The sequence below is a fragment of the Triticum dicoccoides genome, chromosome 7A, assembly GCF_002162155.2.
Source record: "Triticum dicoccoides isolate Atlit2015 ecotype Zavitan chromosome 7A, WEW_v2.0, whole genome shotgun sequence".
NCBI classification, from domain to species: domain Eukaryota; kingdom Viridiplantae; phylum Streptophyta; class Magnoliopsida; order Poales; family Poaceae; genus Triticum; species Triticum dicoccoides.
The window spans coordinates 173,670,025-173,688,070 of NC_041392.1; positions in this window are offsets into that span (position 1 = coordinate 173,670,025).

Sequence of the window (18,046 nt, forward strand, 5' to 3'; positions counted from 1 at the left end):
CCTTTCCTTCTCTTTCTCTCCCCGCCTTTCCCCCTCCTAGTAGGAGTAGGAAAGGGAGGAATCCTACTCCTACTAGGAGGAGGATTCCTCCTCCTACGCGCGCCAACAAGGACCGGCCGGCCTCCCCCTTGCTCTTTATATATAGGGACAGGGGGCACCTCTAGACACACAAGTTGATCACAAAGATATCTCCCAGCCGTGTGCGGAGCCCCCCTCCACCATAATCCACCTCGGTCATACTGTAGCGGTGTTTAGGCGAAGCCCTTCTGCGGTAGCTTCATCAACATTGTCACGACACCGTCGTGCTGATGAAACTCTTCCCCGAGCTCTACTAGATCGTGAGTTCGCGGGACGTCACCGAGCTGAACGTGTGCTGAACGCGGAGGTGTCGCACGTTCGGTACTGAGGATCGGTCGATCGTGAAGACGTACGACTACATCAACCGCGTTGTCATAACGCTTCCGCTTAATGGTCTAAAAGGGTACGTGGACGACACTCTCCCCTCTCGTTGCTATGCATCACCATGATCCAGAGTGTGCGTAGGAATTTTTTTGAAATTACTACATTCCCTAACAATCGGTATGTTTTCTATCGGTAGAGCGGTTTCCTTCTTTTGAGACATATATATCGATTGAGCACGAGAACTCGTGTGCTCGATGGCCTCGACTCAGGCCCAGCTCCTGCTCCCGATCGCCTCAGGCCCAGCTCCACAGCGTAGTGTTTTTTGAGAAATACTACTAGACCTATATACAAAATTCGGGGCCCCTCAAAATTGTGGGCCCTGTGCGGGCTGCACATTTGGCACCACTATGGGCCCGACCCTGCATACGTGCTGAGAGGCTAAAAACAGACACGAAAGTAATTTTAAATGAAGATTATTATACAACCTAAGATCATGGCGTACATAGTGGACAACAACAATCTATTTATGGGGGAAACCAAAGTATCATTGTCGGAGACCACAGACCCTTGGCTAAGAGCAACTCTAGCAGACCCCGCATCCCGCCTGATCCGCAGAATAACCGCCAAATTGCGGGTCGAGGCAGGAAAACCTGCCCGATTAGACGCCGTATCCCGCCCTGGCCCGCAAAATTTTTTGAGGGGCGCGGCAAAATCTCGGCTCTAACCCGCGAATACGTGGGTTTTCCCCTCGCTGCTGCGGTGCCCTGCATCACAGAGAAGCAATTGGCGGAAGGGCATTTCAGCCCACGCACCTTTCCCCACCTCCTTCCGCCGCCGACTGCCTTTGCTTCTGCCCGTCCGCCACCGGCGATTCCGGCCAAATCTGTGGGCAGAGTCGCGTCACGGGGCCGTCCCTCACCCTCCAACGCACCACCCCCTCGGATCTGGCGAGAAGAGCCGCCCCTCGTCACTGCCGCCGCCGGGGATCGACCACCGTCAAGCCTGCCCCTCGTCGCAGCCCGGGATCACCCGCCGCATTCGCCGCCGATTATTGTTTGTTTTGTGATATTTGCGAGCGGTATAGTTGATTGATGCGCCGGGATGCAAGTAGATGGAATTGAGCCCAGGCAAGAAGTTCTTGCTCTCCGATTCGTCCGATTCAGACAGCTCGGATGTTGAGACCATGCTTGCGACCTTTCGGCAGCAGACATTAGTGATGGCACTTGCAGTGAAGGAGCACGAAGACGAGAACCGGAAGAGGCGGCGAGGATCAACTATCGAGCGTCTTTGCATTCCTCATAATCGCCATCTTGGGAACGAGATGTTGATGCAAGACTACTTCATGGAGAATCCAACATATCCACCGCACCTCTTCCGGAGTAGGTGCCGAATGCGCCGATCCCTCTTTGTGAAAATTGTTCAAGCTTGCGAGGCAAATTGCCGGTATTTTACTCAAAGAAGAAATGCCGCGGGCTTAAAGGGGTTTAATGCATATCAAAATATCTCCGCAGCTATGCGGGTGATTTCATATGGCGTTCCGGCTGACTATGCCGATGAGTACCTTCGCATTGGTGAAGATACTACAATTGAGTCCGTGCCTAGATTTGCAAAAGTGATCATCCGTGTGTTTGATCCTGAGTATCTTCGGGCGCCCAACAAGGATGACACAAAGAAATTGATTGCATCTAATGAGAGGAGAGGTTGGCCTGTCATGCTAGGTAGCATTGATTGTATGCATTGGACTTGGAAAAATTGCCCAAAGGCATGGAAAGGAATGTATTATGGCAAGTCTCCTGATGCAACAATTGTGCTAGAAGCCGTAGCATACGAGGATTTATGGATTCGACATTGCTTTGGTATGCCGGGCACTCTCAATGATATCAATGTGTTGCAATGGTCTCATTTGTTTGCTAGGCTTGATAGTGGTGATGCTCCTGCTTGCAACTACACTATCAATGGGCATGAATATACAAAAGGCTACTATCTTGCAGATGGTATATACCCTCCTTGGTGCACATTTGTTAAGAGTATCAAAGATCCCAAAACTAGAAAACATCGTGAATTTGCAAGGGTTCAATAGGCAGCACGAAAATACATTGAAAGAGCATTCGGTGTTTTGCAATCTAGGTTTGCCATTGTCCATGGTCCTGCTTGTTTTTGAGATAAGAGAACCTTGAAAAATATCATGACATTGTTGGAGAATGTAGTAATTTCAAAAAAAATCCTACACACACGCAAGATCATGGTGATGCATAGCAATGAGAGGGGAGAGTGTTGTCTACGTACCCTCGTAGACCGAAAGCGGAAGCGTTAGCACAACGCATTGATGTAGTCGTACGTCTTCACGATCCGACCGATCAAGTACCGAACGCACGACACCTCCGAGTTCTGCACACGTTCAACTCAATGACGTCCCTCGAACTCCGATCCAGCCGAGTGTTGAGGGAGAGTTTTGTCAGCACGACGGCGTGGTGATGATGATGATGTTCTACCGATGCAGGGCTTCGCCTAAGAACTGCTACGATATGATCGAGGTGGATTATGGCGGAGGGGGGCACCACACACGGCTAAGAGATCAAGAGATCAATTGTTGTGTCTTTGGGGTGCCCCTGCCCCCGTATATAAAGGAGTGGAGGAGGGGGAGGGCCAGACCTCTCTATGGCGCACCCTAGGGGAGTCCTACTCCCACCGGGAGTAGGATTCCCCCTTTCCTAATAGAACTAGGAGCCCATCCAAGTAGTCGGAGTAGGAGGGAAGGAAAGGGAAGGGAAAAAGAGAAGGAAGGATGGGGGCGTCCCCCTCCCTAGTCCAATTCGAACCAGCCCATGGGGAGGGGTGCGGCCAACCTTTGAGGCCTTTCTCTCCTTTCCCGTATGGCCCATTAAGGCCCAATACGAATTCCCGTAACTCCCCGGTACTCCTGAAAATACCCGAATCACTCGGAACCTTTCCGATGTCCGAATATAGTCGTCCAATATATCGATCTTTACATCTCGACCATTTCGAGACTCCTCGTCATGTCCCCGATCTCATCCGGGACTCCGAACTCCTTCGGTACATCAAAAAACATAAACTCAGAATATAACCGTCATTGAACTTTAAGCGTGCGGATCCTACGGGTTCGAGAACTATGTAGACATGACCGAGACACGTCTCCGGTCAGTAACCAATAGTGGAACCTGGATGCTCATATTGGCTCCTACATATTCTACGAAGATCTTTATCGGTCAAACCGCATAACAACATATGTTGTTCCCTTTGTCATCGGTATGTTACTTGCCCGAGATTCGATCGTCGGTATCTCAATACCTAGTTCAATCTCATTACCGGCAAGTCTCTTTACTCGTTCCGTAATACATCATCCCGCAACTAACTCATTAGTTGCAATGCTTGCAAGGCTTATAGTGATGTGCATTACCGAGTGGGCCCAGAGATACCTCTTCGACAATTGGAGTGACAAATCCTAATCTCGAAATACGCCAACCCAACAAGTACATTCGGAGACACCTGCAGAGCACCTTTATAATCACCCAGTTACGTTGTAATGTTTGGTGGCACACAAAGTGTTCCTCCGGTATACGGGAGTTGCATAATCTCATAGTCATAGGAACATGTATAAGTCATGAAGAAAGCAATAGCAACAAACTAAACGATCAAGTGCTAAGCTAACGGAATGGGTCAAGTCAATCACATCATTCTCCTAATGATGTGATCCCGTTAATCAAATGAAAACTCATGTCTATGGTTAGGAAACATAACTGTAGGATCAAGAAGTAGATGTGTCTAGAGGGGGGGGGGTGATTAGACACTTCATGCTAAAGTTGCAATTTTTAAGCTTTTTCGGTTTAAGTGGAGTTTAGGCACAATTTCAACACACACAATACATATCAAGCAAGCATGCAAAGAGTATATGAGCAGCGGAATGTAAAGCATGCAACTTGCAAGAATGTAAAGGGAAGGGTTTGGAGAGATCAAACGCAATTTGAGACACGGATGTTTTTCCCGTGGTTCGGATAGGTGGTGCTATCCTACATCCACGTTGATGGAGACTTCAACCCACAAAGGGTAACGGTTGCGTGAGTCCACACAGGGCTCCACCCAAGGGTAATGGTTGCGCGAGTCCACACAGGGCTCCACCCACGAAGGGTCCACGAAGAAGCAACCACCCACAAAGGGTCCACGAAGAAGCAACCTTGTCTATCCCACCATGGCCATCGCCCACACAGGACTTGCCTCACTAGCGGTAGATCTTCACGAAGTAGGCGATCTCCTTGCCCTTACAAACTTCTTGGTTCAACTCCACAATCTTGTCGGAGGCTCCCAAGTGACACCTAGCCAATCTAGGAGACACCACTCTCCAAGAAGTAACAAATGGTGTGTAGGTAATGAACTCCTTGCTCTTGTGCTTTAAATGATAGTCTCCCCAACACTCAACTCTCTCTCATAGGATTTGGATTTGGTGGAAAGAAGATTTGAGTGGAAAGCAACTTGGGAAGGCTAGAGATCAAGATTCATATGGTAGGAATGGAATATCTTGGTCTCAACACATGAGTAGGTGGTTCTCTCTCAGAACATATGAGTTGGAATGGTGTATGCGTTCTGATGGCTCTCTCCTCGAATGAAGAGGAGGTGGAGGGGTATATATAGCCTCCACACAAAATCCAACCGTTACACACAGTTTTCCAATCTCGGTGGGACCAAATCAACAAACTCGGTCGGACCGAAAATGTAAACCTAGTGACCGTTAGAGATTTTGGTGGGACCGACTGGATCAACTCGGTGGGACCGATGTGCTAGGGTTAGGGTAAATCCAAAACTCGGTTTGACCGATTACTCAAACTCGATGGGACCGATTTGGGTAATAAGTGAAACTGAGATTTGGTCAAGCAAACTCGGTGGAACCGATTGCATATCTCGGTGGGACCGAGAATATTGCAATGGGTAACAGAGAGTTTGCAAGCCCATCTCGGTGAGACCGAGATCCCATCGGTGAGACCGAACTGATTAGGGTTTGGCAGTGGCTAATGACAAGTGAAACTCGGTTGCGCCGAATAGGAAGAATCGGTAGGTCTGAGTTTGGCTTAGGGTTTAGGTCATATGTGGAAGTGGGAAAGTAGCTGAGGATTTTGGAGCATATCATTAAGCACATGAAGCAAGAGGCTCATTAAGCAACACCTCATCCCTCCTTGATAGTATTGGCTTTTCCTAAAGACTCAATGTGATCTTGGATCACTAAAATATAAAATGAAGAGTCTTGAGCTTGAAGCTTTAGCCAATCCTTTGTCCTTAGCATCTTGAAGGAGTTCCCACAACCTTTAGTCCATGCCACTCCATTGTTGAACTTATCTGAAACATGCTAGATCGAAATGTTAGTCCAACAAGAGATATGTTGTCATCAATTATCAAAACCACCTAGGGAGCACTTGTGCTTTCAATCTCCCCCTTTTTGGTAATTGATGGCAACATACATCAAAGCTTTAGATAAAGATATAAAGAACAGCAAGTAAAGCTTTGGAAGGAAATGTAACAAGCATAGGCTCCCCCTACATGTATGCACTCATGTAAATATGAAATATAGAGACATGTGAGAGCATAACCATGACAGAGTAGGCAATGTGTTACATGCATCTTGGCCATATGCATCAGAGAAAAAGATTATCAAGGAAAATACCTTCATGCTCATGAGTCCTTCTTGCAAACAGTATGTACATAAGCAAGAACTCCTCATACTTATGATTTTGATGCATATACTTACCTTGTGGTCTTGAGTTGGCTTAGGATGGATGAACCTGCACAAACAAGGTTAGATAACACAGGTACGTCCACTAGCCAGAGCAATCAAAAGAAACCACAAGAATACCAAGACTGGGATGACATGTAGAGAGTGAGTACAAGGTACCACATTGGATTCAACATGTCCCCAAGAATAAAGATATGCAATGAATTTGACTGATTTTCCCTTAGGTGTCTTGCTCCCCCTGAATCGTACATGGGATATTGGGAGAAGATAGGAAACAGAAAATCAGAGCTGAAAGATATGAATAGAACTTAATTCAAATGAGTTCATATGAACATGTCTTTCCCCCAAAAAGACATGTGGCATCTCTCCTCTTGAACATCAAGCATCTGGGATCCTTGAGTATTCTCTCCCCCTTGGAGATTTCTTTCTCCCCCTTAATATATGGGATCCTTGAGTATTCTCTCCCCCTTAGTACTTTCTCCTTTGTAGGTGATAAGCTTTTGATGTGATCTCTCTCTCCCTGATGATAAGCTTTGATGTGATCTCTCTCTCCCCCTTTGACATCAATTTCCAAGAAGGTTTTTCCTGGAATCCGTCGAATAGGTTTGGTCCTTGAGATTCAGTACAAAGCAGGGAATAAAACTATGATGCTTGTAGAGGACAAGATTCATTGAGTGGAGCTGGATGAGAAGAAATATAGAGTATGTGGCAAACTGTTTTTCCTATTGCAAAATCGGTGGCACCGAGTGGCATGTTTCGGTAGTACCGAAGGGATTCGATTGGACCGAGAATGGCAATTCGGTGAAACCGAGTTCATCACAGAGAAAAACACTTGTCACCTCAGCTCACTAGTCAAGTAAGATCTCACAAAGATTTGCAATGAATTAGCTGAAAGATTTGCAAGGAATTTGATGCAGAAATATGCAGAACAAAAACCAAAGAGAAAAGAGTGAAGGTTTCTAGATGAAGTTTTTTGTTTGTTTGAAAAAGAAGGAAACAAATATGCAAGGAACAAATGCAATAACTCAGAAAAGAACACAAGAGAACTTCATCTAGAATTGGGCGGTGACATAGTCACCTATGTTAGAGTATATTGACTTAGGAGTCAAGCGAGGACACTTGATCGTAGGTCATACTCATCGTTTTAAGCTCAAAATGGGGTTACCATTTTTCGTTTAAGCATCTTGATGTATTCTCACCTTGTTAAGTTGCTTTGACTCATGTCTTGGAGTAAAGCTTCTCTAAGACGGAATAACATACCTTGGGTGGTGGTGTGGTTCTTGCTCATGTAGGTGAACTTGTGTGGGTGCTCAGGGTTGATGTAGTTCATCAAGAGTTGGGAGCACCACTTGGAGTTTGAGTTCATCTACCTACATGGGTTAGTTCTTGCAAGGAAGAGCACTTGTGTATCCAAAAATGACAATCATGAATCTTAACATAGAATTTGTCAAAGGATATGTTTGAGTGGTTTTGTGCTTCCTTGTCTTCAACCACTATTGTGTAGAGTCTTGGTCTTATAGAGATTGCTCAAGATGTGAGTGAGTCGCAATCTCATGGAATTAGATTCAACCAAGCACCTACATGGGTTAGGCAACATGCAAGGTGCAAATATATCCAAGACATAAGATAGTTATCATAAGAGATATATTATGGATTAGTCATAAGCTCATGTATTGCATGTATCCAATGGAGTTTCTACTCCAAGTTCGAAGCATCAATGATGTTCAATTCTCCTCTCAACCTGCAAAACACTTTCTCATCAAGTGGTTTAGTGAATATATTTGCTAATTGCTTGTCGGTGCGAACATGCTTAAGATTGATGTCACCCTTAGCAACATGACCTCGAATGAAATGATGACGAACTTCAATATGCTTAGTTCGAGAATGTTGTACAGGATTATGACCAATTTTGATAGCACTTTCATTGTCACAAAGCAATGGAACATGTTTCACATAAATCCCATAATCTTTAAGAGTTTGGGTCATCCAAAGTAATTGAGCACAACATGAACCAGCGGCAATGTATTCCGCTTCGGCGGTGGATAAGGATACCGAGTTTTGTTTCTTGGAAGACCAAGACACAAGAGATCTACCAAGAAATTGACAAGTACCCGAAGTGGACTTTCTATCAACCTTGTCTCCGGCATAATCCGAGTCAGAATAGCCAACAAGATCAAAAGAAGACCTCTTAGGATACCAAATGCCAAAATTTGGTGTATGGATTAAATATCTCACTATCCTTTTCACAGCCTTAAGATGACAATCTTTAGGAGCAGCTTGATATCGTGCACACATGCACACACTTAGCATAATATCGGGACGTGAAGCACATAGGTATAACAATGAACCAATCAAATCATTATGTCCACTAGTAGGCATGGATGTAGACATACCTTTGCATTCTTGCATATTGAACTTCTTGAATAAGTCCTTGGTGTACTTTGTTTGAGAGACAAATGTACCTTCCTTAGTTTGCTTGATTTGCAACCCGAGAAAGAATTTGAGTTCACTCATCATAGACATCTCAAACTTCTCTGACATTAGCTTTCCAAACTTTTCACTAAAGAGAGGGTTAGTTGAACCAAATATGATATCATCAACATAAATTTGGCATACAAATAGTTCTCCATTAACCCTTTTAGTAAAGAGAGTAGAATCAAATTTACCAATTTCAAAACCACTTGTAGTAAGGAACTTGGTCAAGCATTTATACCATGCTCTAGGAGCTTGTTTAAGACCGTAAAGAGCTTTGTGAAGTTTGTAAACATGATTTGGTTTCTTAGGATTGATAAAGCCGGGAGGTTGTTTGACATAAACTTCCTCCTCTATTTCACCATTTAGACAAGCACTTTTAATGTCCATTTGGTACAAGGTGATATTATGGTGATTAGCATAGGCAAGTAAGATGCGAATGGACTCAAGTCTAGCAACGGGAGCATACGTCTCACCATAGTCCATACCTTCGACTTGTGTGTACCCTTGGGCGATGAGACGTGCTTTGTTGCAAACCACTTGTCCATCTTCATCTTGCTTGTTGCGAAACACCCATTTGGTACCAATGATGTTGTGGTTGTTGTCGGGCTTCTCGACCAATGTCCAAACTTGGTTTCTCTCAAAATTATGTAGCTCTTCATGCATAGCATTTATCCAATCTGGATCTTCCAATGCTTCTTCAACCTTCATAGGTTCAATGCTAGAGATGAATGAATAGTTTTCACAAAAGTTAGCTAAACGAGTTTTTGAGCGAGTGATTCTCCCAGTTTGTATATCATTGAGGATTTGCTCGACGGGATGATCTTTGGCAATTCTTGATCGAACTCGTGAGAGCTTTTGCTTGGGTCTTCGTTGAACATATTCTTCATCTTGTTCTTCTTCTTGGCCTTCTTCATTGTTGACGTCGTTGTTCTCTTGTCATGGTGGAGAAGGAGGTTGTTGATGTTCATCTTGACGTACTTCCTCGTTTTCTTCATCTTGGTGTGTCCCGCTTGTGGATGCTTCCATGTCGATTCTTGTTTCACCTTGTCGTGAAGTAGAAGCTTCCACTTGGACGGATGAAGTACTCTCCTTCACCTCCGTTGGACGAATTTTGCCAATGGACAAGTCTTGAATTGCTTCTGAAGAGTCTTTGTCTCCTACATCAATTGGCAATTGCTCTACTTGCGAGCCATTAGATTCATCAAACTTCACATCTACCGTCCCTTCAACCTTTCGGGTGAAATTGTTGTAGACACGGTAAGTGTGAGAGTTTGAGCCATAACCAAGTAGAAAACCTTCATGAGTTTTAGGAGCAAACTTTGAACGACGATGCTTATCAAGAATGTAGCACTTTGAGCCGAATACTCGAAAGTATCCAACTTGGGGTTTGTTACCGGTGAGAAGATCGTATGCCGTCTTGCCGAGTAGCTTGTGAAGATATAAGCGATTTGTTACATGACAAGCTGTCTCAACCGCTTCTGCCCAAAAGTGCTTTGGCGTCTTGTATTCATCAAGCATCGTTCTTGCCATTTTGATGAGCGTCCGGTTCTTCCTCTCAACAACTCCATTTTGTTGAGGTGTGTACGTAGCCGAGAACTCGTGTGAAATCCCTTCTTCATCAAGAAAGGTGTCCACATTTGCGTTCTTGAACTCCGTTCCGTTGTCACTCCGAACCTTCTTGATCTTCACATCAAACTGATTTTGGGCCTTCCTAGCGAAGTTTCTGAAGATCTTCTGGACCTGTGACTTGTCATTAAGAAAGAACACCCACGTAAATCTTGAAAAATCATCAACTATAACTAGACCAAAGGAATTTCCATCGAGACTCTTGTAGGCGTTGGGACCAAAAAGATCCATGTGAAGTAGCTCGAGTGGCCTCCTTGTGGTCATGATGTTCTTCACGGGATGTCTTCCTCCAACATGTTTACCTGCTTGACAAGCACTGCAAAGTCTATCCTTATCAAATATGACATCATTGACTCCAAGGATATGATTTCCTTTAATAAGCTTGTCAAGGTTTCTCATGCCAACGTGACCTAGTCGTCTATGCCACAACCAACCTTTTGAGGATTTAGCGACAAAGCAAGTTTTAGGTTGTGCCTTTTTAGAGAAATCAACAATGTAAAGATCACCTCTACGCATACCCGTAAAGACCATTCTATGATTGTCTTGACGAAATACTTGGCAATCTACCTCAGTAAATAGGACATTCAAACCGAAATCAGCAAGTCTAGATACTGAAAGTAAGTTGTAGCCAAGAGATTCAACGAGCATGACATTTTGAATGGAACTATCACGTGAGATGGCCACCTTACCAAGGCCAACCACTTTACCCTTTGAATTATCACCAAAGGTGACATATTTTTGAGGGCCGTCATTTTTAGCAAGCTCACAAAACATCTCTTCATCTCCGGTCATATGATCAGTACATCCACTATCAAGAACCCATTCCTTTCCTCCTGATTCATATCCCCGAAGATTTGCCATAAGACCAAAATGTCTCATTGCATCATCAAGATCGAAGTCACTATCATCATCATCATAATATTCATGTTCATCATGATCTTGTGACTCATCATTTCCTAGAGAGGGTAATTCATTAGATAAATGATCATCAAAGTGGTCACTTTTATGAATTCTTATAGCCTTGAATATGATACCATTAATGATTCCAACATCTCCTTTAGCATGCTTAAGATTGGTAAGTTCAAATAGACATTTACCAAAACTAGGATCACTAGAGTTCATCTTACTCAAGGCAATAGATTTATGGAGAATTTCATCCAAAGTTTTCAAGGAATAATCGGGAAATCGTTCCTCAAGAAATTTCCATATGGTATAGGCACAACTTTGAGTTGGCAAACTAGCAATCAAGTTTTTGGGCAATCCTCTAATGATGAGCTCAATAGTTCTAAGATTGCGAATCATGTCAATATCTACATCTAGGGTAGGATGCAAAGGATCAATATGAAGTGCACAAGGGCTAGCAATATACTTGTTCAAATGATATTGATTGAAGATTACAAGCATCTCATTCTTCCACTCATGAAAATACTTTCCATCAAGAATAGGCACTCTATGTCTAAGACTCCCTAGAGTAGACACATCCATCTTCCTCCAATGGTGATTAAACCAAGGCAATGGAGACCAATGCTCTGATACCACTTGTAGGATCAAGAAGTAGATGTGTCTAGAGGGGGGGGGGTGATTAGACACTTCATGCTAAAGTTGCAATTTTTAAGCTTTTTCGGTTTAAGTGGAGTTTAGGCACAATTTCAACACACACAATACATATCAAGCAAGCATGCAAAGAGTATATGAGCAGCGGAATGTAAAGCATGCAACTTGCAAGAATGTAAAGGGAAGGGTTTGGAGAGATCAAACGCAATTTGAGACACGGATGTTTTTCCCGTGGTTCGGATAGGTGGTGCTATCCTACATCCACGTTGATGGAGACTTCAACCCACAAAGGGTAACGGTTGCGCGAGTCCACACAGGGCTCCACCCAAGGGTAATGGTTGCGCGAGTCCACACAGGGCTCCACCCACGAAGGGTCCACGAAGAAGCAACCACCCACAAAAGGTCCACGAAGAAGCAACCTTGTCTATCCCACCATGGCCATCGCCCACACAGGACTTGCCTCACTAGCGGTAGATCTTCACGAAGTAGGCGATCTCCTTGCCCTTACAAACTTCTTGGTTCAACTCCACAATCTTGTCGGAGGCTCCCAAGTGACACCTAGCCAATCTAGGAGACACCACTCTCCAAGAAGTAACAAATGATGTGTAGGTAATGAACTCCTTGCTCTTGTGCTTCAAATGATAGTCTCCCCAACACTCAACTCTCTCTCATAGGATTTGGATTTGGTGGAAAGAAGATTTGAGCGGAAAGCAACTTGGGAAGGCTAGAGATCAAGATTCATATGGTAGGAATGGAATATCTTGGTCTCAACACATGAGTAGGTGGTTCTCTCTCAGAACATATGAGTTGGAATGGTGTATGCGTTCTGATGGCTCTCTCCTCGAATGAAGAGGAGGTGGAGGGGTATATATAGCCTCCACACAAAATCCAACCGTTACACACAGTTTTCCAATCTCGGTGGGACCAAATCAACAAACTCGGTCGGACCGAAAATGTAAACCTAGTGACCGTTAGAGATTTCGGTGGGACCGACTGGATCAACTCGGTGGGACCGATGTGCTAGGGTTAGGGTAAATCCAAAACTCGGTTTGACCGATTACTCAAACTCGATGGGACCGATTTGGGTAATAAGTGAAGCTGAGATTTGGTCAAGCAAACTCGGTGGAACCGATTGCATATCTCGGTGGGACCGAGAATATTGCAATGGGTAACAGAGAGTTTGCAAGCCCATCTCGGTGAGACCAAGATCCCATCGGTGAGACCGAACTGATTAGGGTTTGGCAGTGGCTAATGACAAGTGAAACTCGGTGGCGCCGGATAGGAAGAATCGGTAGGTCCGAGTTTGGCTTAGGGTTTAGGTCATATGTGGAAGTGGGAAAGTAGCTGAGGATTTTGGAGCATATCATTAAGCACATGAAGCAAGAGGCTCATTAAGCAACACCTCATCCCTCCTTGATAGTATTGGCTTTTCCTAAAGACTCAATGTGATCTTGGATCACTAAAATATAAAATGAAGACTCTTGAGCTTGAAGCTTTAGCCAATCCTTTGTCCTTAGCATCTTGAAGGAGTTCCCACAACCTTTAGTCCATGCCACTCCATTGTTGAACTTATCTGAAACATGTTAGATCGAAATGTTAGTCCAACAAGAGATATGTTGTCATCAATTATCAAAACCACCTAGGGAGCACTTGTGCTTTCAATAACCATCTTTGATCAACGAGCTAGTCAAGTAGAGGCATACTAGTGACACTCTGTTTGTCTATGTATTCACACATGTATTATGTTTCTGGTTAATACAATTCTAGCATGAATAATAAACATTTATCATGATATAAGGAAATAAATAATAACTTTATTATTGCCTCTAGCGCATATTTCCTTCAGTCTCCCACTTGCACTAGAGTCAATAATCTAGTTCACATCGCCATGTGATTTAATACCAATAGTTCACATCACCATGTGATTAACACCCGTAGTTCACATCGACATGTGACCAACACCCAAAGGGTTTACTAGAGTCAATAATCTAGTTCACATCGCTATGTGATTAACACCCAAAGAGTACTAAGGTGTGATCATGTTTTGCTTGTGAGAGAAGTTTAGTCAACGGGTCTACCACATTCAGATCCGTAAGTATTTTGCAAATTTCTATGTCAACAATGCTCTGCACGGAGCTACTCTAGCTAATTGCTCCCACTTTCAATATGTATCCAGATTGAGATTTAGAGTCATCTGGATCAGTGTCAAAATTTGCATCGACGTAACCCTTTACGACGAACCTTTTTTTCATCTCCATAATCGAGAAACATATCCTTATTCCACTAAGGATAATTTTGACCGCTGTCTAGTGATCTACTCCTAGATCACTATTGTACTCCCTTGCCAAAAACAGTGTAGGGTATACAATAGATTTGGTACACAACATGGCATACTTTATAGAACCTATGGCCAAGGCATAGGGAATGACTTTCATTCTCTTTCTATCTTCTTCCGTGGTCGGGCTTTGAGTCTTACTCAATTTCACACCTTGTAACACAGGCAAGAACTCTTTCTTTGATTGTTCCATTTTGAACTACTTCAAAACTTGTCAAGGTATGTACTCATTGAAAAACTTATCAAGCGTCTTGATCTATCTCTATAGATCTTGATGTTCAATATGTAAGCAGCTTCACCGAGGTCTTTCTTTGAAAAAATCCTTTCAAACACTCCTTTATGCTTTACAGAATAATTCTACATTATTTCCGATCAACAATATGTCATTCACATATACTTATCAGAAATGCTGTAGTGCTCCCACTCACTTTCTTGTAAATACAGGCTTCACCACAAGTCTGTATAAAACTATATGCTTTGATAAACTTATCAAAGCGTATATTCCAACTTCGAGATGCTTGCACCAGTCCATAGATGGATCGCTGGAGCTTGCATATTTTGTTAGCACCTTTAGGATTGACAAAACCTTTTGGTTGCATCATATACAACTCTTTTTTAATAAATCCATTAAGGAATGCAATTTTGTTTATCCATTTGCCAGATTTCATAAAATGCGGTAATTGCTAACATGATTCGGACAGACTTAAGCATAGATACGAGTGAGAAACTCTCATCGTAGTCAACACCTTGAACTTGTCGAAAACCTTTTGCGACAATTCTAGCTTTGTAGATAGTAACACTATTATCAGCATCCATCTTCCTCTTGAAGATCCATTTATTTTCTATGGCTTGCTAATCATCATGCAAGTCAACCAAAGTCCACACTTTGTTCTCACACATGGATCCCATCTCAGATTTTATGGCCTCAAGTCATTTCGCGGAATCTGGGCTCATCATCGCTTCCTCATAGTTTGTAGGTTCGTCATGGTCATGACCTCCAGAACAGGATTACCGTACCACTCTGGTACGGATCTCACTCTGGTTGACCTACGAGGTTTGATAGTAAGTTGATCTGAAGTTACATGATCATCACTACTTTCCAATAAGGGAGCAGGTATAGTTACCTCACCAAGTTCTACTTTCCTCCCACTCACTTCTTTCGAGAGAAACTCCTTCTCTAGAAAGGATCTATTCTCAGCAACAAATTTGTCTTCGGATCTATGATAGAAGGTGTACCCAACAATTTCGTTTGGGTATCCTATGAAGATGCACTTCTCTGATTTGGGTTCAAGCTTATCAGTTTGAAACTTTTTCACATAAGCATCGCCGCCCCAAACTTTAAGAAACGACAACTTTGGTTTCTTGCCAAACCACAGTTCATAAGGCGTCGTCTCAACAGATTTCGATGGTGCCCTCTTTAACGTGGATGTAGCTGTCTCTAATGCATAACCCCAAAATGATAGTGGTAAATCGGTAAGAGACATCATAGATTGCACTATAGTTACCTCACCAAGTTCTTATAAGGGAGCAGGTATAGTTACCTCACCAAGTTCTACTTTCCTCCCACTCACTTCTTTCGAGAGAAACTCCTTCTCTAGAAAGGATCTATTCTCAGCAACAAATTTGTCTTCGGATCTATGATAGAAGGTGTACCCAACAATTTCGTTTGGGTATCCTATGAAGATGCACTTCTCTGATTTGGGTTCAAGCTTATCAGTTTGAAACTTTTTCACATAAGCATCGCCGCCCCAAACTTTAAGAAACGACAACTTTGGTTTCTTGCCAAACCACAGTTCATAAGGCGTCGTCTCAACAGATTTCGATGGTGCCCTCTTTAACGTGGATGTAGCTGTCTCTAATGCATAACCCCAAAATGATAGTGGTAAATCGGTAAGAGACATCATAGATTGCACTATATCAAATAAAGTATGGTTATGACGTTTGGACACACCATTACGCTGTGGTGTTCCAGGTGGCATGAGTTTGTGAAACTATTCCACATTGTTTTAATTGAAGACCAAACTCGTAACTCAAATATTCGCCTCTGTGATCAGATCGTAGAAACTTTATTTTTTGTTATGTTGATTTTCTACTTCACTTTGAAATTCTTTGAACTTTTCAAAAGTTTCAGACTTATGTTTCTTTAAGTAGATATACCCATATCTGCTCAAATCATCTGTGAAGGTCAGAAAATAACGATACCCGCCGTGAGCCTCAACACTCATCGGACCTCATACATCAGTATGTATTATATCCAATAAGTCAGTTGCTCGCTCCATTGTTCTAGAGAATGGAGTCTTAGTCATCTTTGCCCACGAGGCATGGTTCGCAAGCATCAACTGATTCATAATGAAGTGATTTCAAAACCCATTAGCATGGATTTTCTTCATGCGCTTTACACCAATATGATCTAAACGGCAGTGCCACAAATAAGTTGCATTATCATTATTAACTTTGCATCTTTTGCCTTCAATATTATGAATATGTGTATCACTACGATCGAGATTCAACAAACCATTTTCATTGGGTGTATAACCATAGAAGGTTTTATTCATGTAAACACAATAACAATTATTCTTAACTTAAATGAATAACCGTATTGCAATAAACATGATCAAATCATATTCATGCTCAATGCAAACACCAAATAACACTTATTTAGGTTCAACACTAATCCCAAAAGTATAGGGAGTGTGCGATGATGATCATATCATTCTTGGAACTACTTCCAACACACATCGTCACTTCACCCTTAACTAGTCTTTGTTCATTCTGCAACTCTTGTTTCAAGTTACTACTCTTAGCAACTAAACTAGTATCAAATACCGAGGGGTTGCTATAAACACTAGTAAATTACACATCAATAATATGTATATCCAATATACTTTTGTTCACCTCGCCATCCTTCTTATCCGCCAAATACTTGGGGCAGTTCTGCTTCTAGTGACCAGTCCCTTTGTAGTAGAAGCACTCAGTCTCAGGCTTAGGTCCAGACTTGGACTTCTTCACTTGAGCAGCAACTTGCTTGCCGTTCTTCTTGAAGTTCCCTTTCTTCCCTTTGCCCTTTTTGAAACTAGTGGTCTTTGTCAACCATCAACACTTGATGCTTTTCTTGATTTCTACCTTCGTCGATTTCAGCATCACGAAGAGCTTGGGAATTACTTTTGTCATCCCTTGTATATTATAGTTCATCACTAAGTTCTAGTAACTCGGTGATAGTGACTAGAGAACTTTGTCAATTACTCTCTTATCTGGAAGATTAACTCCCACTTGATTCAAGCAATTGTTGTACTCAGACAATCTGAGCACATGCTCACTAGTTGAGCTATTCTCTTCCATCTTGTAGGCAAAGTACTGTCAGAGGTCTCATACCTCTCGACACGGGCATTGGTATGAAATACCAATTTCAACTCTTGGAACATCTTATATGCTCCATGGCGTTCAAAACGTCTTTGAAGCCCCGATTCTAAGCCGTTAAGCATGGTGCACTAAACTATCAAGTAGTCATCATATTGAGCTAGCCAAACGTTCATAACATCTGCATCTGCTCCTGCAATAGCTCAGTCACCTAGTGGTGCATCAAGGACATAATTCTTCTGTGCAGCAATGAGGATAAACCTCAGATCACGCACCCAGTCCGCATCATAGCTACTATCATCTTTCAACTTAGTTTTCTCCAGGAACACATATAAAGCATAGGGAAGCAATAACGCGAGCTATTGAACTACAACATAGATATGCAAATACTATCAGGACTAAGTTCATGATAAATTAAAGTTCAATTAATCATATTACTTAAGAACTCCCACTTATATAGACATCCCTCTAATCATCTAAGTGATCACGTGATCCATATCAAATAAACCATAACCGATCATCACGTGAAATGGAGTAGTTTTCAATGGTGAACATCA